General features: G+C 39.6%; 2 long non-coding RNA genes across 2 annotated transcripts in view; one reads left to right on the top strand and one right to left on the bottom strand.

The window, feature by feature from the left end:
* The first annotated feature begins 1,400 nt into the window (after positions 1-1,400).
* LOC149747988 (uncharacterized) lies at positions 1,401-6,045 on the top strand. Its single transcript, XR_016394918.1, has 2 exons — positions 1,401-1,697; positions 1,959-6,045. It is a non-coding gene; the product is annotated as an uncharacterized LOC149747988 (long non-coding RNA).
* The window catches only part of LOC111174068 (uncharacterized), a 25,246-nt gene continuing 8,304 nt past the window's right edge, over positions 6,040-22,981 (bottom strand). Inside the window, exons 2-3 of the long non-coding RNA XR_002644359.3 lie at positions 20,084-20,178; positions 6,040-19,657 (exon numbers count right to left, since the gene is read on the bottom strand). This is a non-coding gene — a long non-coding RNA (uncharacterized LOC111174068). The remainder of the gene's footprint in view (positions 19,658-20,083; positions 20,179-22,981) is intronic.

Genomic DNA, 22,981 nt, shown 5'->3' with positions numbered 1-22,981 from the left:
CATATAGTCATTAAAATAAGGTAGACTTATGTGCCACTTCTTATGAATATATACATCAGAGTGCTATTGGAATTATATTAATATCAAATCATTTCACAAAAATAAGGCAAGACTTTTACACAATTTATGAATTAGAACCAAATGGTTGTAAGGAAGAACATCATTCAGTGGCTGGTAGGAGGTAGAAAAGCTCACTCAGAAAGAACTTACGATATTTCACTGAATTTCAGATACCATTGGTTGTGAGATGCTTCCTGATTTCAGAGATATCAAAATGTGAAAAACGGGCTTCCCTGGTGGCGCAGTGGTTGGGAGTCCGCCTGCCGATGCAGGGGACACGGGTTCGTGCCTCGTTCCGGGAGGATCCCACATGCCGCGTAGCGGCTGGGCCCGTGAGCCATGGCCGCTGAGCCTGTGCGTCCAGAGCCTGTGCTCCACAGCGGGAGAGGCCACAACAGTGAGAGGCCCGCGTACCGCAAAAAAAAAAAAAAAAATGTGAAAAACTATACAGCAGAAAATTGTGCACAGAGATAAATGGGATGAAGAGAAATAGGACATGAAAATCATCAGACATAGTAAACTCAAAAGGAAAAGTGTTATAAGGTTTATAGAATAAAACTATTTTATACCTAGTGAAAGGAAGCTTTGAGGAGGGATGTAAGATGGCCACAAAAACATGCACTGAAGGTTGATTTTGTAGCTAATCTAAATTAGGAAGCAAGTAACTCTCCCTGCTAATTTGAACACTGCATATTAGGTAATGGTGAGTGTTAATTCATTTACATTTGTGAGGTTTCTTTCTCTATTTTTTCTTAAGTGGAGGCCAGGCTTGTAATTTTAGCTTCCCCTTCTGCTTTAAGAAGGTGTTTGGCAGCTGAAGAGAGATAAAAAAGAACGGGAGCAACAAATTGCTAATACTCAAGGAGAAGGTCAAATGTCTACATTTTTCATGTAAACAGAATATAGGGAACTCAAGACTTCCCCTTAAGAGTGTTCAGGGGCTTCCCTAGTGGCGCAGTGGTTGAGAGTCCGCCTGCCTATGCAGGGGGCACGGGTTCGTGCCCCGATCCGGGAAGATCCCACATGCCGCGGAGCGGCTGGGACCGTGAGCCATGGCCGCTGAGCCTGCGCGTCCGGAGCCTGTGCTCCGCAGCGGGAGAGGCCACAACAGTGAGAGGCCCGCGTAAAACAAACAAACAAAAAGAGTGTTCAGTATCTCTTCCCAGCCTCACCAGTTAGGAATTTGACCAGCTGTCTATCGGGAAATGGGCTTTTAAAATGTCAAGCATTCTCTCTCTCTCTTTCCCCTCCCCCCGCCTCTGCCTCTCTTTCTCTCTCTCTCTCTCTCTCTCTCTCTCTCTCTCTCTCTCTCTCTCTCTCCTCTCTCTCACACACACACACACACACACACACACACACATTCACATTCACAGATTTCAGTGCTTAGCAATACACTATACGTATGCTATTTACTCACATAGCTTGTTCCTTATTTTCAGTTATTTCTGTCCGTGGTAAAGTGGGAAGCATTCGGAAAGGCAAACTGCTCTTAGTTTTACTATGACTCACAATGAGCTCAAGTCAGGCGCCCAGGACCACTGCCACCAGCAACTGCTGCATCCAGAGCATCATCATAAGGACCTTCCATTTGGTGTAATTACTGACCACAGACAGAGGGACTTGACCAAAAGCCGCAGGTATGGGTCTAGGCAAAATGCTTTGGTAAATAAATTTAACCTCACAGGTAAACAAATTTTCAGATCTAGAAGGAAACCTAAAGAACATGTAAGCCCTGAAATTCTTAACTTTTGTCAAGCAACAAACTTACCTCAGGACTCTTGAAACATCTTGGGATGAGGTCCCAGGGTTGTATATTTTTCAGAAAGCTTCACATGTAATTCTGCTGTACATTAAAGGCTAAGAATCACTGTTCTAATCCCATTCCTCTTATTTTACAGATGGTGACCTGGGGCCCAGAGAGGTGCTGCCTTGCCCAAGATCACACACCTGGTTAAAAGCAGAAACAAGTCTAGAACTCAAAGCTCCTGATTCCTGGCCCAGGGTCTTTATTCTTACACTACCATCCTGCCCCACTGACTGTTTTCCAAATATTTACTATTATTCCTTCCTAATACAATTGAAAATGTATAACCATTGGTTATTTAATGACAAATCATAGAGTTGCAAAATCTAGCATTTATGAAAGGAGCCAGTCACAAAAGACCACATATCATATGATTCCATTTATATGAAATGTCCCGAATAGGCAACTCCATAGTGATAGAAGTAGATTAGTAAATTACCAGGAGCTGGGGCAAAGGGTGGATATGGGTACGGGTTTCTTTTGGGGGGTGATGAAATGTTCTAAAATTAATTGTGGTAATGGCTGCACAACTCTGTGAATATTTAAAAACCACCGAGGGGACTTCCCTGGTGGTGCAGTGGTTAAGAATCCACCTGCCACTGCAGGGGACATGGGTTCGAGCCCTGGTCTGGGAAGATCCCACATTCCGAGGAGCAACTAAGCCTGTGTGCCACAATTACTGAGCCTGCATGCCTAGAGCTGGTGCTCTGCAACAAGAAAAGCTGCCGCAATGAGAAGACCGCGCACCGCAACAAAGAGTAGCCCCCGTTCGCTGCAACTAAAGAAAGCCCGCACACCCCAATGAGGACCCAATGCAGCCAAAATAAATGTATAAAAAAATAAAAATATATAAAAATAAAAACCATTGAATTGTACACTTTCAAAAGATGAATTGTATGGTATATGAATTATATCCCAATAAGATTGTTTAAAAGAGTCCAGGACTAATTTCTCACTGGACTCTGAAAGATAATTTAAAAGTTTTACTTACTTCATTCTTCAACATATCTCTAAAATAATAGTTTCCAAATGGGTCTTATCCTTAAATGTAGTTTATTCCTACTTAGGCGCATTTCCCAGTGCCCTATACCCCCCCAACAGATTGATCTTCCCAGAGCTTAGTCTGACATTTAGGAGTTTTGTCCTTCATGCCACCAGACTTTGTGCCTTTGCCAAGACTGTTCCCTCCACTGAGGAGGCCAAATTGTGTTTTCAAGGCCTGGCTCATATGTCATCTCTTCAAGGGCCTTTTGTCTCCACCACACTGGAGGTGGTCTGCCTTCCAGGGTATAAGAGGTGACTTTTTTTTTTTTTAGAAACAGACTTTATTAAAAATTTTAATTAATTAATTTATTTATTTTTGGCTGTGTTGGGTCCTCGTTGCTGCGCGCGGGCCTTCTCTAGTTGCGGCGAGCGGGGGCTACTTTTTGTTGCAGTGCGCGGGCTTCTCATTGTGGTGGCTTGTCCTGTTGCGGTGCACATTATCTAGGCATGCGGGCTTCAGCAGCTGCAGCACGCGGGCTCAGTAGTTGCGGCTCGCGGCCTCTAGAGTGCGGACTCAGTAGTTGTGGTGCACGGGCTTAGTTGCTCCACGGCATGTGGAATCTTCCCGGACCAGGGCTCGAACCCGTGTGCCCTGCATTGGCAGGCGGATTCCTAACCACTGCACCACCAGGAAAGTTTCTGTTTTTAATGTATTTATTTTTGACTAATACATCAAAAATAAACAAATAAAATAAATAAATCTATTAAAAGAAAAGAAAAAAAAGTCTGTTTCTAAAAATAAAATGTCACCTCTTATACCCTGGAAGGCAGACCACCTCCAGCGTGGTGGAGACAAAAGGCCCTTAGATGACATATGAGCCAGGCCTTGAACACACAATTTGCCCTCCTCAGTGGAGGGAACAGTCTTGGCAAAGGCACAATACACATGTGGTATACATTTTTGGTGTATTAGTCATGTTTCTCCCAACTAGACTATAAATTTACTTAGGGTAGGAACCATGATTTATAGTTCCTTAAGATCATAAGTTCTGGAATCAAAATATGCTCAAATCCTGGCTCTCCTACTTGCCAGCTGTATGACATTGGGCAAATGGCTAACTCCTCTGTGCCTTAGTTCCTAATATTTAAGACGGACATAGTAAAAGTACCTATCTCATAGGAGTGGCTATAAGGCTAAATGAGGCAGCTCATGTACAACACTCAGCAGATGCCTGGCACGTTGTAAGAACTCAGTAAACATTAGCTATTACTATTACCCTCCACATTGCTCAGCATATCAGTGAACACTGAGTAGATGCCTAAAAATTAATTGTTACTGATTTATTAGGTTACATATAAATTTCTTTTAGATGCCTAAAAGAACCAGAAACTCTTGTATTAAGACAAAAAGGGTGTATTTGTACAGACACTAATTATTTTTAAACATTTATCTGGAAAATTTTACTTCCCCATTTTTGAGGAGCATCTCACCACTGCCCCCATATATGCTCTCACCTGGGTCCTGGAGACCAGGTGAGGAAAGCAAGAGGATTATCTCCCTCACTTCATAAGGAAATGGGGAATGAGCATTAGATGACAAGATAAAACTCAGAAGCTTGGAGTATTCTGGGTGCCAAGTATCAGCCACCTGCTAAGAATTCATACTAAAGAGTCCATATTTGTGTAGTTTTTTTGTTTTTGATTGTCTGTACCTCAAAGAAATAAACATAAATTACTGTATTGGCCTGTTGGTAGCTGAGGGGACAGTATGTCTAGTAGAATACAAGACAATAATAAAGGTGAGAAGAAGGTAATTAAAGACCCAAGGCTGAGCTCTAGACACACACTATTATTATATTTTATATTATACCAATTACCATGCATGCCCCTCCCCCCAATATTCTACAAGCTAAATGGCTTCAATCAGCTTATCTGGAAGAGCCAACACCTGAAGTCCCATGTGGTCCCTGGACTGCATCCTGGTAAAATCCTTGGGACTCAGGTTGCTACAGAGAAAAAAATTATTGTTGGAGGGGGAGGGGCTATGAGACTGCCCCAGATAATACTACCTAGGCAGTTGTGGGATGGGTGTGTGATCCATACCATTAAAAAAGATCATAGAATGTGAATTGCTTTGTAAAAAAAATTCTTTGGGGCTATTCCTCTTCTTTTACACTTAAGTGTCACATTTTCCAAATGAAAAATCAGAATTGATTTATTTATTTTAGGATGTGATGATACAAGACAAGGCTAGAAGGCAATTGCACTGAATCACAATCCCATCTGCTGACTGTTCCCTTTGTCCAAAACTTCTGATGGCTGAGGGGCCAGAGCTGTCAGGCAAGGTGGGAATCAAATGCAGATGTGATGGGAGGTCAGGATGCCAGGAGAAGAGTGAGCACACCTGGCTTTCAGCCCAGTTCTGCCACTACTTGGCTCTGCCTCTTTGGACAGGTCACTCCACTTTTCCTCAGTAAGATGACCAGTGAGGGACAGGAAAATCATCGCTAAAACTCTTTCCAGCCCTGACATTTTATGATTCTGTTGAGTCTGAGAAAATCTATGCATTATCCTGCATTGTAAATTACAATTTACCTTAAAAGTTTATCTTTCTCTCTCCCCTCCTCCTCCCTCTCCCTTCTCCCCCAAACCTCCCAGCATGCACACACTGTCCCTTTCCCCCTCTGACTTTCACTTCAGAATCTGAAAAATATTCCCAAACCTAAAATTATTGGTTACAACAATGTTTTCCCCTGGATGTGTCTACGAGGCATTTGCTGAAAGCTTGAATTTAAATTTGTAGTTTCAGAGGAGCAGGAAGGATGATGATACTGAATGCTTGGCCATGTAGAGCTGTCTCAAGGCAGTTTCCCTACACAAGCTGAACAGTAGTTCCACATAAAGCTAATGATTATATTCCTTCTCTATTTCCCTTCAAATGGTTCCTTAGAATTAGGATTGCTCTAAAGTCTCCATAATTATTTTAAATGACTGGGTCTTCCAATACTGTTCTCTAATATAATTTCTGGGTAGGCAGTCAGCATAAAAAAGGACTAGGTCAGCTCTCTCTGTGTCAGTGCTTGGCAGCACAGCTCCTCTGGGATGTGTCTCCTGGCATCCACCCAGCCTAGCTATCAACAATAAAACCTTCTGTTTGTAAAAAAAAATAAAAAAAAAAAAAAAAAAAAAAAAAAAAACCTTCTGTTTGTGCTTCCAGTAAGTCATAAATAAATCTCCTCAATTCCACCTGTTTTCTGAGAAGAGCTTCAACAGTGTCCTCTACCTTGGGTTAAAAAAAAAGAGACATGATTGTTGCTTTAGGAAAATAGGTTTTAAATGTCCACTAAGCAATTGTTGCTTTTCATTGTTCCCTACTCCCAACATTTAGATGTGTAATTTGAGTTGCAGTCCCTCTGGTTGCCAAGTTTCTGAGACTGGACTGCTTTCCCACTATATGTTAATTGTCTTTTTGAAGCTGCTCAGCCCTAAGCGATCCTCCTGGGTATGAAAAGTGTTAGTTGTGGAAGAAGGGCTCTTCACCTGAGCAGCAGGGAAGGCATACCCTCCAGTAATGCAACCACACAAGGGGCAGAGGCAGTGACCTACCTGGCTACGGCTTCAGAAACCCTAATTATCATCCTCAAAAGGTGAGAGGTCCAGGACTGTTGGCCTCTGGCGGAATACCAGGCACCCAGGCTGGTACTAAAGGAAGAACAAATTAGGGTTCCTGTTTAGCTAAACAAGAAAACAGGCAAACTCAGTTGCAGCCCAAACAGGTTGGATATCTTAAACACTACTCGTCACAAGCCTCCTCTGAAACATTAAGCCTCATATTATTGTTCTGAGGTAAACATTAATCTTATTTTCCGGCAAGATGTAGAATGAGGTCAAGCACATTGTTTCCTACTGCAGTCAACATTAGAATTAAAGAAATCTGAATCTCTTCTCAAAACTACATAAATGAGTCATTTCAGGTGATTCAACATTGAGTTCATATGAGCAACATGTTTCCTGAAGCATTAAAAATGGAAGCAGGGATTTTTTTTCCCCTCTGTCACATTCCACTGGCCATGAAAGAAACCCAGAAGGACCAGAAGTGAATGTTACCAAAGAAAGTCTCCTATCTGTACTTTGGTCCTTATGAAGGGACATAGATTTCTGTGCTTGTGCATACTTCTTTCTCTTGTTATTATCCTTTTTTTTTTTTTTCTTTCCCCCGCGCTGTGTGACATGCGGGATTTTAGTTCCCCAGTTCCCGGACCAGGGATTGAACCTGCGCCCTCAGCAGTGAAAGCACAGAGTCTTAATCGCTGGACTGCCAGGGAAGTCCTCCATACTTCCCTCACTTGTAATGCCAAACTCTGCAAGAGAACTTTGCACATGTTCCCACAATTCAGATATGTCCAAGTTTCCCTTTTTATAAAAATACCAAGGGATTAGGGCCTACCCTAATGACCTCACCTTAACTCGATTACCTCCTTAGAGACTCTATCTCTAAATAAGATCACCTTCTGAGGTACTGGAGGTTAGAACTTCAACATATGAATTTTAGGGGGGGGATACAGTTCAACCCATTAGACTGTCACAAGTAGGATTCCCAGGGAAGCAGACTCTGAGACGGAGTTTAGCATGCACAGTGTTTTTTCTGTTTTTTAATTTTAAATTTATTTTATTGAAGTATAGTTGATTTACAATGTTGTGTTAGTTTCTGCTGTACAGCAAAGTGATTCAGTTATACACACACACACACACACACACACACACACATTCTTTTTCATATTCTTTTCCATTACGCTTTATTACAGGATATTGAATATAGTTCCCTGTACTACGTACAGTAGGACCTTGTTTATCCATTCTATATATAATAGTTTGCATCTGCTAACCCCAAACTCCCAGTCCATCCCTCCTCCACTCTTCCTCCCCTTTGACAACCACAAGTCTGTTTTCTATGTCTGTGAGTCTGTTTCTGTTTCATGGATAAGTTCATTTGGGTCGTATTTTAGATTCCACATATAAATGATATCATATCGTATTTGTCTTTCTCTGTCTTACTTCACTTAGTATGATAATCTCTAAGTCCATCCATGTTGCTGCAAATGGCATTATTTCATTCTTTTTTTATGGCTGAGTAGTATTCCACTGTATATACATATACCACATCTTTTTTATCCATTCATCTGTCAACAGACATTTAGGTTGCTTCCATGTCTTGACTATTGTAAATAGTGCATGCACAGTGTTTATTGAGGCTTGTCCTTGGGATCAACATCTGGGGAAGTGGGGGAAAGGAAGCAGGCAGGATTAGACAGAGGGATGTCAAGTTGTCATGCAGGCCCCACAGCTGCCTTAGCCAACCCCACAGAGCTCTCTGGAGCAAGAATGGCCCTTCAGAGTTGTACTAAGTTGGGCTGAGATGGTCAGGGCTTTATACTGCCACATCAGTCAGTCACTGGACCTAGCCACCTCAGGAAGTGGCATGACTTTGGGCGAGGCAGTTCTCTATAGCTGAGGCAGTCTCTGAAGCGGCTGACAGCTGAGGGCATCTGCCAACAGCACACCCAGCAGCTGGGGCAACAAGCCCTCAGTAAAGGGAGATCTGGGCATTGTATCATAGAGCCCACCACACTGGCTACAAAAATGGAATATGGTGTAGGTCTTCTGCAATTTGCTTTTCAAAAATGTTAATGATTATTTTCAAACAATTCCAAAGTAGAGAGAATAGTATAATTAACTGCTATATACCCATCATCTAGATACTTCAATTATCAAGATTTTGCAACACTTGCTTCATCTATCCCTTTCTCATTTTTGATTTATTACTTTAAAGTTGACTTCATGTCATTTCACCCCTGCATACTTCAATATCCATCTCTAACAAATATGAACATTTTCTTACATAACCTCAATGCCATTTTCATACCTAATAAATTTATAACAATTCCTTGGTCCATTTTTAGATTTCCCTAATTATCTAAAAAAATTCATTTTTATAATCAGCATGTTTCAACTAGAATCCAAATAAGGGGAACACATTATTTTGGTTATGTCTCATTTCTTTTCCTCTAAAGCCATTTCTTTCCCCCTTTATCTCCATGTCATTGTCCTGTTGAATAATTAAAAGAATGTGGGCCATTCTTGTTTATTTGCTTCTTAATGGTTCTTTTAACTTGTCCCTCTATCCTCCATGTTTCCTGTAAATCTTAAGCCAGTGCTAATGCTTGCTTAGATCCAGGTTCAAAGATCACAGGTAGTGCTGTGTGCTTCATACCGCACCACATCAGAAAGCACACAATTTCTGGTTACTCAACTGTTAGTGACACTAAGACTCACCAGTAGGTTCAGGTTGTGACCATCTGGGCCCTCCACTGTAAAATTCCCCATCAGTCTTTCTTGTAATTGTATCATCCTTTGGTGATCTTTGCCTGAAGCAATGATGTGACAGTGAGTTGCAAGAGTGATTTTCTAATCCTGGACTTTCCCCTACATTTATCAGCTAAAATTATTTTGTAAAGAAGTGCTATTTGGTTGCCTGAAACATAGTTTATGTGGAAAAGATAGGATAACGCTTAATTCTTTACCTTTATATTGCCAATTTTCAGAATATAGCGATGAATGTGTCTCACTTTCTCTCTGTAAAATCTCTTCATGAAATCGTGATTTTAAAAATAGGACCAGTGTGTTTCCATCAATTGCAGTAATTGTTCTTTTGAAGGCTTATGGTGTCCGATTTTTTACCAAGAAGAGTCTCTTCGTGTTAGCTCCTGTGTCCTTTTGACACAATCCAACTAATTTTTTGAGAACTTACTTGCTTTCTGGAATAACAAGATATCTCAGGCTCATACTGTACATTTTATTCCCCAGACAAGGAATTAGCCATTTCTCCAAAAAGCTCTGCTTCTTTTTAGTAGGAAATTGTATTTTTTTTTAAATAAATTTTTTTGTTATGGAATAGTTTTAGATTACAGAAAAAATTGTAGAGATAGTATAAAGAAAAATCTCATATACACCATACAGTTTCCCCTATTATTAGCATCTTACATTAGTATGATATATTTGTTACAATTAATGAACCAATATTGCTGCATTATTATTAACTGAAGTCCATACATTACTCAGACTTCCTTAGCTTTTATGTAATGTCTTTTTCTGTTCCAGGATTCCATCCATGATACCACATTACATTTAGTCAACATGTCTCCTCAGATTTTTCTTGGCTATGACAGTTTCTCAGACTTTCTTTGTGATGACCTTGACAGTTTTGAGGAGTTATGGTCAGATATTTATAGACTGTGCAACAATTGGGATTTGTCTGATGTTTTTCTCATGATTACCCTGGGACTGTGGGGCTTGAAGAGGAAGACCACAGTGGTAAAATGCAGTTCTCATCACATTGTAACAGAGGTTCATGCTATCAACATGACTTATCACCGATGATGTTAACGTTGATCACTAGGCTGAGGTAATGTTTGTCAGGTTTTTCCACTGTAAAGGTACTCCTCTCCTCCCTCTTCATACTGTACTCTTTGGAAGGAAGTTATTATGCACAACCCACACTTAAGGAGTGGTAAGGTATATTCCATCTCCTTAAGGGAGGAGTATCTACATAAATTCTTTGGAATTCTTCTGCATAGGAATTTTGTCTATTCTCCTCCATTTATTTATTCATTCAATTATCAGATATTGATTTTATATCTTGGGTTTTAATCCAATATTACTTTATTTATTTGTGCTCGGATTGCTCCAGCTTTGGCCATTGGGCTCTTTCGGTCCACTCCTGTGTCCCTTTGACATAACCCCATCATTATGGGGTTTCTTGAGCACTTTATTACTTTCTGGCGCTACAAGATGCTCCAGGATCATCTTGTATATTTCTTGCCCTATTCTTTTTTTTGGCTGTGTTGGGTCTTCGTTGCTGTGCATGGGCTTTCTCTGGTTGCGGCGAGCGGGGGCTACTCTTCCTTGCGGTGCGCAGGCTTCTCATTGCAGAGGCTTCTCTTGTTGCAGCGGAGCATGGGCTCTAGGTGCGTGGGCTTCAGTAGCTGTGGCACACGGCCTTAGCTGCTCTAGCGGCCTGTGGGATCTTCCCGGACCAGGGATTGAACCTGTGTCCCCTGCATTGGCAGGCGGATTCTTAACCACTGCACCACCAGGGAAGCCCTATCATCCTAGTCTTAGAATCAGCCATTTCTCCATGGAGCTCTGGTTCCTTTTACCAGAGAATGTTATTAGAAATACAAGATAGGTGTGCTTGTTCATATTGGGGTGTGTCATTGCTTCTAGGCACTCTCAGCTGACAGAGAAAGGAAATATATGTATGTATACTAATCTGTATATATACACACATATTTATTAATATTTCTATATGTAACAATTGTATCTATATCAAGCTAAAAATGGGTTCACACTGATGTCTTGAACTCTAATCCATTATCACATGGATCATTTTAGTTTTCTCCTCTTGCTTGTCTGTAACCTCCAACTCCAGCACTAAGGAAGAAATCTGGCTCTCACCATTCTCCATCCATTTACCTGATTGTTCAGTTCCAGTATGGATGTACACTGGTTTCGGAATTGTTAACCTGTACCTTTGTGGGAAACAACTTTATTGACTAGAGTATAGTACTTATGTATGACTCCGTTCACTTTTAGTCATACAGACTCCACTCATTTCCAAAGTTACTTAATCAGCACCTTTTCTCCCCATGCTTTTCAGAGAGGTTGGCTCATACATTTGTCATACAGCTAGATCCCTTTATCACATTCTATTCTAGGATTCTCTGACCTCCTAAATGTTCTGAAATAGTTTTTCCAACTTACAATCTTGGTGCTAAAGGAGCTCTTTGCTACTAGCATGTAATTATTTCTAGACCTATTCAGTGAGAACCAGGAAATAATTTTTTTCATGGCTATCATCTTTCTTTTTAAAAAAGCTTTATTTAGATATAATCAACCCATTCAATTATATCTAACCCATAAAATTCACCCACTTAAAGTGCACAACTTAATGGTTTTAAGTATATTCACAGAGTTGTGCAACCACTGTCACATCAATTTTAGATTATTTTCATCACCCTGCAAAGAAATTCTGTATTCATTAGAAGTCACTCTCCATTTCCCCTAACCACTTCCCATACCCCCTCTCCCTACCAGTCCCAGGCAACCATCAATCTGCTTTATGTATGGATGGATTTGTCCATTCTGGACATTTTATACAAATGAAATCATACAATATGTGGCTCTTTATGTCTGGTTTCTTTCACTTAGCATAATGTTTTCAAAGTGCATGTATGTTGTAGCATGTATAAGTACTTCATTCCTTTTTATTGTTGAATAATACTCCATAGTAAGGATATACTGCAATTTATTTGTTCATTCATCAGTTGATTAACATTTGGGTTGTTTCCACTTTTTCGCTATTTCAAATAATGCTGCTATGAACATTTGTGAACTAGCTTTTGTGTGGCCATTTGTTTTCTTTTCTCTTGGGTATATAGCTAGGAGTGGAACTGCTGGGTTATATGGTAACTCTGTGTTTAACATTTTGAGGAACTGCGAAACTGTTTTCCAAAGTGGCTGCACCATTTTACAATCCCGCCAGCAATGTATGAGGTTCCAATTTCTCCACATCCTCAATAGCACTTGTTATTATCTGCGTTTTTTATTATAGCCATCCTAATATGTGTGATATGGTATCAGACATTTGTTTTTAATCATAGAATCTTCTAGCAACTACGCTCTTTTCCCAACACATATTCTATGGTAGGAAAGTTTATCAGGTAAATTTCATTTAACGGTTACAGTTTATTGTTGATAAATAGCTCTGAATTAGTAGAAAGAGAATGAAACCTAAATTTAGATATACTTAAGCTCAAGACCTAAGTTTCTGCCTTCTTATGTATATAAAATGAAGACAATGAGAATATCTATCTCACAAGGTTGTTGAATGGATTAAATAAGATAAATTGTGAAAGCTCTCTGTAAACTATAAGGCACTACACAAATTCATTATTCCTAGCATTGTGGGATGGTAAAAAAGTAAAAGTTTTTCCTTAATGATGCTCCTTTATAAGATGCTGCACTAGACTTTGAGCTCCTAAAGGAGTGAAACCATGTATTAATCTTTGAGTCCCGGACAGTGTCCAGCACATCTTGAGCCTGCCAGCTTCTCCTTTACTTAAACTCTCAGGGAACACTCAGACCCACAGATAGGAATCATCTGCTTGCTTTTTCCTCAGTATTCACTCTTCTGTTGTCTTCTCAGATCATTAGAATTTCTGCAGGCAGGGGTTCTTCTGGGTTTCCATCTTGTTTGTTTCAGGTCTTGCCTCCCCTCTTGTTTCACCCATTTGGACTTAGCAATTCAGGTTTAGAATGTAGTAACCTAAGCTCTACTTGCCTGGAAACTTGATGGGTCACTGCATCTGGCTATTGCCCCATGACTCCACACCCTATATCTCACCTCCCTGCCCCACCTCGACACTTAGGACATTATGAGTTGTACCATCTGGGGAGGGACACTAGACACTCAAGTCCTATCAGTTACCAAATCCTGAAAAATCTGCTTCTAAATCTCTCACGTTGGATTCTTCCTCTCCATTTTCACTGCCATCAGCCTCATTTAGGTTTCATTACCTCTTAGATCTTTTAAGATCATATGTCCATCTTCAAGGGACTTTGCTACTAGACCATAGGGTAACTGGAAAGGAAATAAGAGTACTGGAAATTCTGTTTTAAAATAAGATACCAGGTATTCCCTGGTGGCGCAGTGGTTGAGAGTCCACCTGCCGATGCAGGGGACATGGGTTCGTGCCCTGGTCCGGGAAGTTCCCACATGCCGTGGAGCGGCTGGGCACGTGAGCCATGGCCGCTGAGCCTGCGCGTCTGGAGCCTGTGCTCCGCAACAGGAGAGGCCACAACAGTGAGAGGCCCACGTACCGCAAAAAATAAAAAAATAAAATAAAATAAGATACCAGTAGTAAACTGAGCCATGGCATGAAGCCACATATACAAAAATCTGGTACAGTGAATTTCAAACAGTAGGTTTACTACTCATTAGTAGGTCAAGAAATCAATTTAGTGAATTGTGGCCAGCATTTAAAAGGTGAAATAGAATAGAATTTTAGGTAGAAAATACCAGATGACATTATGCATAGTAAGAGTATTATTCTGTTTCAGATATATAATATGAATGCAAAATGTATTTTTTACAAGGGGTCGATGGTCAAAGGTTGAAAACACTGAACTAGTGGTATTCTATATATTATGTTAAACCTAAATGTTAATCTTGATCTACATTTAACATAAAAAATATACCAGAAGGCCTATAAAGGATTAGAACTTGGACTTCTTGGGTTTGAACTCTGGCTCTAATATATACTTGGTATCTTTCAGAAACTTACTTATAAACATTTTGTGCCTCAATTTTGTCATCTGTAAAATGTGCATATTTGGCACATAGTAATAAATTAAGAAATAAATATTCTCACATCATTTAGCAATAGAAAATTCCATTTTTCTAACAGTTACCATTCTAAGTTGGGTCACAGGCTTCTCACACATAGGCCCATCCTCTATAGACTAGGCCTATCATCTATAGATTTCAATAAAGACTCTTTGGGCTATCATCTCAGAATCCAAAAGCTACCTACAGATGCTGTTATGAGAAATTATGCTGTCCCTGCAACCTGCTTTTACTTTCACTCTTAGACATTCCCAGATATACCCAACATTCTGACAAGATGTGTATGGTACCATAGCCTGCCCTGTGTCAAATATCGAACATAATTTCTACCAAGTCTTATGCTTGAAGGGTATAAGCTGTATGCCCTCATTTAATACTTGTACTAGTACACATCACTGAGCTGAGGACTTCATTTACACAATAGAGGAGAAGTTCAGCAACATTATGCCAGTAACACAAGGATTGACTATGTTTCACTGAAGTTAAACAGCTGATGCATTGCTTTTTGAGAACTCCTCTCTTAGCGGTTTTCTAGTAAATGTTTAACAACTAGCTCTCAGAGAGGGAAAAAAGCCCCGATTTGTAGCACTGGCCAATTTCCATGGTGTAAATTCTTCCCTCATGACCAATTTCAAGCTACCAATGTGATTCTGATCACTAAATACAGAACTGGGAAGAGGTACATACAATCAATTCTCACAAGCCCTTACAAGCAGACCACCGCACACCACCTGCATGTAACTATTTCAAGCTTTTTGCCCAGTGCGTATGGAAGAATGAAAGCTTTTTTAAATAAAATATTTTTTAATCATCAAATATTTCTTTGCTTTGAAATATCAATTCAATGGAGTTTGTTATGCAACGAGAAAGGCAAGATTTATTCTGGAATGAAGATTTTTAAAAATATTTTCCTTTTATTTTTATTTAAAAAAATTTTGGCCACACCTTGCAGCATGTGGGATCTTAGTTGCCTGACCAGGGATTGAACCCATGCCTCCTGCATTGGGAGCACAGAGTCTTAACCACTAGACTGCCAGGGAGGTCCCTGGAATGAAGATTTTGAGACAATGTGGCTCCAAAGCACTAAACCACTCTGGATAATGTAAAATGTTACAGCTATCCAGATTGTTCTTTTAAAAGGCTTTCTTTTCTAAATTAGAATTCAGACTAAACAGCCCCTAAAAATGATCTCCTGTTCTTATTAGATAAGGAAATGAGAAGAAGAGATCAGGTGAGTACAGGAAGGCTCTAGAGGCAAGCCTTCCTCACACTGAAAAAGAACTGCCAGGTTGACTGGACTGGGACTGCAGAGCCCAATCTGAACCATCCATCTAAAGACTCCACTAGGTGTTATTACATATGGAATAAACTAGATTTGGGGAAATGCAAGGATGGGGAATTGCAGGGTTCTGGAGGACTGTCCTGGTAGAGCCATTGTGGCAAAGCCAACCACAGAGAGAGCAGACATTCTGAGTTTCAACTACCCTACAAGGGGACAGAGGAACACCAGAGCCTATACTCTTCACCTTGACACAATGATGTACTACACAATTTATTCCCACATGAAAAGCATTCTCTATTAAATGGAATACATAGAATAGTAGTTCAGAGTCAAAAGCTGAGCAGGATAGGTCCAGGTTTAAATTATCATTTTGCCACTTATTAGCTGTGAGAGACCCTGGGCATATTATTTATCTTCTCTGAACCTCAGTTTCCTCAACTGAGGAAAAAACTGAATATAACTGTACCTATCTCCTGGAATTATTTTAAGGATTAAGTTAGATAATACATACAAAGTCCTTACCTTGATTAGGTGCTCAAAAATTAGTAATAATGACAATAATAAGTAGCTCTCAGTCCTACTTTCGGAGGCTAGATACCTGGTTTTAAGTAGATATAATGTCTTAGCGTTATAATAAATCTCACCCCAGATTTATAATTGTTTCCAGGTAAATTCAGAGCTAAAACTGTCTATGACTGGGCAGGTGTTACACAGGAAACAAAATTTAAAGCCTGCATCTGTACAGGATGGCTTAAGTAAGTGGGCTGTATTGATTGCGAGGTTCATCTAAGAGCTGATGTTTAATTTCAAGAGACAACGTCTGTTATTCCGGGGATGATGCTGACATGGATCTTTTTTTTTAATTGAAGTATAGTTGATTTACAATGTTTCAGTTGTACAGCAAAGTGATTCAGATATATATATAGAGAGATAGATAGATAGATATAGATATAGATTCTTACAAGATACTGAATATAGCTGACATGGATCTTTATCAGAATCTTCTGGATTCCTATTTGAAATGGTGCCATCATTTGCACCATGGCTTCTGTGGTCACTACAGTGTCATGCTGTCAGCAAACATTAAGGGGGCCACCCTACCTCAGAATAGGAAGTCATCTAAATCTAACGAAATCTTTCTTGTCTGTGTTCCCTGTCTCAGACTCTTTACTGTGTATTTAGTCAAAGCTGGTGACACCAGAATATAAACCTTATTTTATTAAACCATCCCTCCAGGGTCCTCTTAGTGCTCTGCACTGAGAGCACTGGCATTCGTGAAGAGGGAGCTGAGGATGAACTCTTTGTGTGAAGTCTCCATTTTACACTGATTTTCACTGAACACAAGATGGACTGTTTGCAGCAGGACCATTGGGGACAACAGGCTCTGGATTTTGCGCAACGATTTCTATCTCTGGTCTTTCTGGCATTGATTAAGGTTTCAGGCAAACAGAGGCCCTGAGGACCTAGCAACAATCGCTAGGGAGCTTCCTGGTTGCCAGCAACAGTAAATACCACAGAGACACAAAGACTCAACCTTTCACATGCACACAATGAAACCTAGAGCCTGGTTTCTTATTTCAGATACAAGAGTCCTCTAGGTAGAGCACAATAGCTTCTTCTTTCCCTTCTTTATTTAGATTTGTTAAATTTTGTACAGAAATACATACCGCCCAGGAGCCTATATAACCACCTTGTTTCTAAATTTGTCCAAGAACATTTATATTATAACCTCCCTCTTAGAACTATCTTTTTTTTACTATTTTGAGGGAGAAATGGAAGGAAATAGTGTTGTATATCTGACTTTGGAATTTTAAATAATGTATGACTTGTTTAATGTGTTTGTAATTGGCAGTCTTCTGTAAGAGTTACAATTGATTTCCACCCTTCTGAAAATATTCAGGAATATTACCTGAAAGCTCTTCTCCAAGTTTACTGTCTAATATGCTTTTAGAAAAGATAGAAGCATACAGAATATGAAATAGAGCACTGGCAATTTAAGGTTTTTTCATGACTCATTTAAGGAAATTGCATAATAGCCTTCCTCGTCCAACCTCACACACTCTTCTCAAATACTTTGCTGTTTTCCTTATTCTATTCCCTCATCCTGGTCTCTTTTTCCATCCTCTCTATGGGCCATTAACTTTTCTCTCTTTTCTCTAAGGCTGTAAAACTCTCTAGGGTACAGTCATGTGGTATGCAAAGTGATGAGGGAAAACTGAACTACCCCCAAGCTTGCTAGTCTGTCTCCTGGCAACTGTATGATACGTTGCTTAGTAACACGAAGGGTGAGAGTGAAGTCTCTCTTACATACCTAAAAATACTGAAATCATTTAAAAATATTAATACTGAGCTTATTTAGTAAAGTATGCTAAATCCAGAGACAATCTTACCATGAGGAGGGACTTATTTCAGGGCATGCTACCTTGAATAAACCTCTGCATCCCTTATAATCTGTATACTAAATAACAGGTTGCTGTTCTTATAAGCAGATGAAGAAAAAAAACTGCAGCCTTTTCTAATCCTTTCTCTTCAATACATGCATAATCAATGTTTAAGGGGAATAGAGAAATGATCTTTTAGGCTGAGCAGCCTTTCCTCTCTTCTGCACATGCATAATTGATTTTTAAATCTAAAGGAAGATGGAGAAATGTTTCCCAAAACCTTTTGCAGCTGGACATCACTGGGAGTTGCGTCTTTCAGAATTATGACTGTCTGGAGAGTAATTCTCTGTCAGTTTATTCGGGGGTTATCAGAATTTAGAAGTAACTGAATCACACTACTCCAAAGCATTAAAACTCTTTAGTTCCAAGCAGTAAATTATTAATTCTAAGAGAATACTATTTACTGAATTAGACCTACTGCATCAGACTCTTCAATGCAGGAACTGGAATCAGTATTTTTAACTAGCACCCTAGTTACTTCAGCACATTTAGGAAACACTGGTGTAGTGGATGATTCCAATATGTTACAAAGGGTTATCTTCTACTATTTTGGCTCATGGATTTATACATGTAATGCTTAAAGAGGAAGCTCAAAGAGCAATTCCTAAATATTCTGCCACATCCTCCCCTTGAGCTAAGCCCTTAGGCTAATAAAATTGGTCAAGCTTTAGATGATTAGTCATTTGTTCATCCTGCAAATATTTATTACGACAATTTTGAAATATAATTGACAGAATTTAGTGATTAATTGGGATTAACTTAAATCAGTTAATAATATATATAAAGTGCTAAGAATAGCGCCTGACACATAGTAAATATTATATGAAGTTATTATTATTTTAATCTAGCTTGATAGACTAGAAAGATGGTGACAATGAACTGATATTGAGAATAGAATAATTGAGAGTATAGAATACTCAGGAGGGTAATGGAGAAAAATAACTAATTTCACTTAGATATATTGAATTTGAGATGCCTGCAGGTCATCCAGGGGGATAAAAACCAGTAAGAAATATAAGTCTCAAAGATGGGGGGCATGTTGTATAAGACTTTTAAAAACTAAATTCTTACTTTTTGTGTGGCTAGCTCTACATAAAAATGGACCAGTTATAGTTCATCAGTATTTTACTTCTAACAATATCAATGCATCTATAAACAATTTTGGAGGCAGTAAAAATTTTTTCTCACTAGTAAATCAATCTCACCCTGATTTCTCTATAACATGGAATTAATTAAGACAAGGACTTGAGAGAAAAAAAGAGAAACACACATTTGGATGGTTGGGGGAAGGGACTCTGGAGCTTTTTTTTGATTGCTACTAAATCCCTGTAGCCAGTACACCATGGCAACCTTCCCAGTCTGCCACCTAATTTCCATCTGCTTTGAGGTAAAGGAGGGGCAGGACTGAAGCAGTTCAATGTGCATTCTTGTGAGTGTATGTAATTTGGGTTAATGAAATGCAACTAAATTATAAATTGTGTTTCATGGAAAACTGAGATTACCTACTGTCTTTTACACTTCCTTCTCTTTCTTCTTTTCTCAGGATGCCTTTGAGCCTCTTCAAGTTTTGTCCCCTTTTTCCAAATGTCAGATTCCATCAGTAGACTTGGGTAAAGCACCTCCTCAATGTACCAGAGCAAAATTACAAATTAAAATGTGTATCTCAGTACCTAAATATTTTGTTAAAAACAGTGTTTCAGTAAATGACTGAACATCAGAGTGACCTCAAAACATTGCACTACAATACCAGAGATATATTTTTCATATTACAGGGTACACGTGTTTAATGTGTTATTTTATAAGTCTTACTTCTGGAACAGAAATTCATTAATATTTGTCTCTGCTATACTACATATAAACGTCCTTCCCAAAATAGATGAAACTCAGGTACCAGAATCACCACAGATAATTCTTAACCACCATTATCCAGAAAAAAGCTATTATTTAGTAATAGTGCATTTGTTGACCAGAGGTTGAAAAAGTGAATGTTACGCTTTAAATAAAGCTCTGAATTCAGGTGTGGGGTCATATTCTTGCCTAGACCTTACCATTGAAATTTTGCCAAGGGGAATGCAGCAGATAGTCTTTAAAGGCCATACGTAGTGAGAGCCAGTTCACTCAATACCTTGATCAGTGCTGAACCCTAAAATAAAGATAAGTGTAGGAAAAAAAAAAGGGAAATGTAAATTCAGCATGTCAGCATAATCATATTCATCTCCTTGCTTAAATTTAGAATTTGAGGTGTGTTTTTGTTGTGGAATTCAAGGGAAACTTAGTTGTTTGAATTTATCCATTTACAATCAAACCTACATGAGGAAGGCAGCATGAGGTGGACAGGTATGGTCATTTCAAAAGGATGCAGAGGCAGTGTACACCATAGTGGGATGAAGTGGGGAAATGTGACACGGTTCTTTGTGTCTGAAAGCTCCTGCACTGACCTCTCTCTCACAGCACTCAACACAGTTTCCATTCTCGGTACCTTGAACTCCTCTGGGCCAGAAAACATGTTTTATGTCTTTTGGCCAAGCCCTTGCTGTATACTTATTTCCTTGTAGCTAAATCCAATGAACACTCTACTGTCCTTATTAACAACCCCTCTACAGTATTTGATGTTACTCAGCACTCTATCCTGACACTGTCCTTCCTTTGTTTCTACAACATCAATGTCTTCTGCTTTTTCTCCTTCTTGGCCAGTGCATCTGTGTGTCCTTTTCTGACACTGCTTTCTCTTGAAGTCCTTTACTGTTATTTATTTATTTAAATTTTTGGGCTGCATTGGGTCTTCGTTGCTGCGTGCGGGCTTTCTCTAGTTGCAGCGAGTGGGGGCTACTCTTCGTTGCGGTGCGGGGGCTTCTCATTGTGGTGGCTTCTCATGTTGCGGAGCACGGGCTCTAGGCGCTCAGGCTCAGTAGTTGTGGCTTGCGGGCTCAGTAGTTGTGGCGCACAGACTTAGTTACTTAGCTGATCCACAGCATGTAGGATCTTCCCGGACCAGGGTTCAAACCCGTGTCCCCTGCACTGGCAGGCAGATTCCTAACTACTGAGTCACCAGGAAAGTTTCTGTTTTTAATTTACCAAGTCTATTCCCAAATCAGGTAAGTCAAACTCACAAATATCCCCCAAATCCATCACTTTCCTTCCAACCACTCTCTTTCCCTCTATCCCCATGACTTTCATCATCAAGCCTGGATGATTGCAATAGCCTCCTAATTAGTCTCCTTGTCTTCCATCTCAAACGCTTCCAATCCATTCTTTAAATCCATAATGGTCTTTCTAATCTGGTCTAAATTATGACAAAAAGGAGAATTAAGCCCAAGGCTGGCTGGCTCTGGAGGCAGCAGCCCCATCCTTCATTCCTTGCTGCTCCTCATTCCTACATATCAGCAGCTCCTCTAGATTCAACCTTCCATATATTTCCCAAATATATCCACTGTTTTCCATTGCCACTACCACTTCCTTAAATCAGTGTTATCATCAACTAACCAGCCATCTTCTAACCAGTCTCCCTGCTTCGTGTTCCTCCATCCCCAACTTTGTTCTATCTATTCTCTCTCCACAGAGCAGTCAGGATCTTGCTGAAATGCAAAGTTCATTATTCCTCTTTCCTTTAATGGCTCTCACTGAGTTTGGAATAAGGTCCTTTCATAATCAATTCTTTGCATAATCCTCCAGACTAGTACTCCCCAATCCCCTTATACTTTATGTAACAAACCATAACAAACCACTTCCAGTTTCTGAAACTCACCCAGTTGTCTGTGTATTTGCATGTGGACTCTCCTCCACATTTGTACCTACTACTCCTATTCATTTTTCAAGACAGCCCCAAGTATCACCTCTTCCAGGAAGCCTTCCTGCATCCTTTACACCACACCACCCCCCAAAGATCTGGAGATTATAAGTAATACATATCTCTTTGCACAGGATCATGCCAAGCCTCTTCCTTGGGACTTATCAGAATGCATTATGTCCAGTTAAATCTTAGCCAAACAAGCACCTATTAATACCCTAGGCTATGCTTGGCCCAATATGAGCACCTTAGAAGGCAATCAATATGTTGCCAGGAAGAAAACAAATGAATCAACATATGAAGCCTATACGGTTGTTCATCCATATGAGTTAATCACTTGGGTTAAAAAAAGATTTTAATAATTTAGAAAATGATTAAGTTGGAATATGTATGAGCTAGAAGGAAAGGAGGCTTTCCATATATATATGGTACCTTGATTTATGACAAAGGTGTCACTGAAGTCCAGTGGGAAAAGGATGGTCTCCTACATAAATAGTGCTGGGTCAACCGTATATCCGTATGGAGAAAAAAATAAATCTTAATCCCTACATTGCACCATACACACATAAAAATATCAATTTCCATGTGTATTGTGGAAGTATACAAAAGGTTGAACAATAAATCCTTCAGGAGAGTATGTTAGTGACCTTGTGGGTAGGCAAAGATTTCTTAATTATAACTCAAAAATTGCTAACAATAAAGAAAAAATGGTAAATTGAACTACATTAAAATTAAGAACGTCTGCTCATCACATGACATCATTAAGAGAGTGAAAAGACAAGGTACAGAGTGGGAAAAGATTTTCTTTTTCCATCTGTAAATCCAACAAAGGACTCTTATTCATAATATATAATGTATTCCTACCAACGCTTAAGATTGGTAAAAACAGGCAACCCATGAGAAAACATGAGAAAGACTTGAACAGGCATTTCAGCAAAGAGGATATCCAGATAAACAAATAAACAAATGAAAAGGTGTCAACCTCATTAGTTAAAAATTAAAGTCACGGGACTTCCCTGGTGGTCCAGTGGTTGAGAATACATCTTGCAATGCAGGGGATGCCAGTTCAATCCCTGGTTGGGAACTAAGATCCCACATGCCGTGGGGCAACTAAGCCCACGCGCCACAACTAGAGAGAAGCCCATGCACCGTGACGAAG

Source organism: Delphinapterus leucas, chromosome 11, assembly GCF_059928025.1.
Source record: "Delphinapterus leucas isolate spDelLeu-1000000601 "Yukka" chromosome 11, BTC_Dleu_Yukka2, whole genome shotgun sequence".
Lineage (NCBI taxonomy): Eukaryota > Metazoa > Chordata > Mammalia > Artiodactyla > Monodontidae > Delphinapterus > Delphinapterus leucas.
The sequence above is the reverse complement of the archived record's forward strand: the minus strand, read 5'-3'. Positions and strand labels throughout refer to the sequence as shown.